At 36.3% G+C, this 2,153-nt stretch overlaps 1 protein-coding gene and 1 long non-coding RNA gene across 2 annotated transcripts in view; both read right to left on the reverse strand.

Annotated features, from left to right (window-relative positions):
- The window catches only part of LOC114061393, a 7,996-nt gene extending 6,136 nt beyond the window's left edge, over positions 1 to 1,860 (reverse strand). Inside the window, exon 1 of the long non-coding RNA XR_003572106.1 lies at positions 1,146 to 1,860. This is a non-coding gene — a long non-coding RNA (uncharacterized LOC114061393). The remainder of the gene's footprint in view (positions 1 to 1,145) is intronic.
- Positions 1 to 2,153, reverse strand: part of IMMP2L (inner mitochondrial membrane peptidase subunit 2) — a 419,265-nt gene that overhangs the window by 205,770 nt on the left and 211,342 nt on the right. The window lies entirely within an intron of this gene.

Below are 2,153 nucleotides of genomic sequence, written 5' to 3' on the forward strand. Positions count from 1 at the left end.
TCAAGCTCTGCCAGGGGAGGTTTAGGTTAGATGTTAGGAAGAAATTCTTTACAGAGAGGGTAATCAAGCATTGGAACAGCCTACCCAGAGAGGTGGTGGATTCACCATCCCTGGAGGTTTTTAAGCAGAGATTGGATGTGGTCCTTAGTGCCATGATATAGTAATTGGAGTTGGATCAGGGGTTGGACTTGATGATCTTGGAGGTCTTTTCCAACCCAATCTATTCTATGATTCTATGATTCTATGATTCTTTAAGCAGGTCACTTTTCAGAAGGCAACAGTCCATATAGGGAGGAAGCCATTTAGTGGACAGTACTATCTCATCTTCCAGGAGAAAAATGCCAACATCTCTATCACCAATGCAAAAAATATTAATAGAAAAATACTTATAGAAAAGAGTTATTTTTGTGTGTAGAGGTGTAATGAAATCAAAAAAAGCAGAAGATATGGAAAGCAACATGCATTTCCATCTATTTTTCACTGTAATTTATTATTTAGTTTTATTAATTAATTGTTAATCTTATCAGTTGTATAGATGCTATAAACAACTAAACAAACTGAATCTTTTTATTTGTTTACAGTCCTACATTTCTCATTATAGATATCCTCGTACAGCCTGACTTTTTGTGCTTTGAAGGCTTAAGGGTGGAATTACTGCAATATACAACTTTCACTCAGAAAATCTGTCCTTTGTGTCTAGGGATAATAATTAGGAGATTATTTCTAATTTCTTTTCCCTATGAAGGAGGCATATTCACAGTTTCTCCCTCTTTATCTCTACCCTCTAGTATTTCCAGTACAGGGTGGGGGAAAGATTAAAAATCTTTAATTTAGAAAGAAAGAGCCTTTTGATTTCTATCTAATTTCCATCTTTTAGAATTATGTATTTTATATACTCCATGTGACAAAAAGATCAAGTTGTTTCATAGACTAGGACAAAGAACCAAGCCAGTACATTTACTTCTAATCTAGAATCTCACTCCCAGATAGTTACTGTCTTTCATTTCTACCAAATAAACCATCGTTGCCAGTGTATACACATTTGTTCTTTGGCTAACATTGTTCTACAACTTAATCAGACATTCTCACTCTGTCAATGCCTTTCTCTTTTAGGAGAATAAAAAGACAGCACAATTTTTTTACACTGAAACAAATAATGAGAATTTTTAATAATACCTGTATAAGACAGTTTCTATTTCCTCAGCTTTAGCTACCCATCTCAAACTTCTTACTCTTAGAATTCATGTTTTGATCACAAGTGACCAAAACTACAAACAGAATTTCAGATGAAATCCCACCAGTACTATATACATTGCCTTTAATATTTTCTTTCCACTTCTAAAAATGCTGTAATACATCCTGATATGTCTTTACACTTGTCTTTTTTCATTGCCATGTCACATTTATGGCTTTAGTCACCCTGAGACTAATAAAGCCAGATGTCTCTCTTCCTCTGACACTTTCAATTATAACTTCCCAGCTTATAAAAGAAAAATCATATTAGTTCCTAATTAGACTTTGTACTACACACTTTTGTTTCACTTACCCTTGCTTGTCAGATTTTTCTATCTGACTTTCACATCTTTCTCCATCAGCCAGTTTTCCAACCTTTATTTTTGTACTCAGAGAAATATTTCCTATTGCTTCCAAGTTAAGCCACAATTCAATACAAATTTTTTTCAGCAGAAGCTGAAGAGTGGGAAAAAATGTGACTCCATATTGGCTCCCCTTTCAACAGTCTTCTGCCAACAGTCACTATTAGAGTGAAATCAAGCCCAGAAAGGAGGATGTGCTTCTTTCAAGAGTGATGTAATCCACAGACACATCAGCCTGCTCCTGAGGCAATATCATGTAGTACCTCACTAGCGTCAGCCTGTCTAACAGCTGACTGCCATAATCGTCTCCTTGCTATTAGACTTTATCTTTCCCTGGCTCCAGCATTTGTTGGATCTGTAACTCATTGTACTGCTTCATCATGCTAAGAACATAGATCTCTATTCACCTGTTGCCAGTGTCAATTATCAGACAGGATGAGCAAAGTGTCAGAGGAGGAGAGCCCATGGAAGGGTTGGGAAATGCAGCTGCTGATGGCAGAAGGTTGGAAAAACTGCAACCAGCAAGTTAATTTGCAAAGGTGGTTTTACAGCTCAGTA

Source organism: Empidonax traillii, unplaced genomic scaffold, assembly GCF_003031625.1.
Source record: "Empidonax traillii isolate 1590-97213 ecotype Southwest subspecies unplaced genomic scaffold, ASM303162v1 scaffold332:size1087224, whole genome shotgun sequence".
NCBI classification, from domain to species: Eukaryota; Metazoa; Chordata; class Aves; order Passeriformes; family Tyrannidae; genus Empidonax; species Empidonax traillii.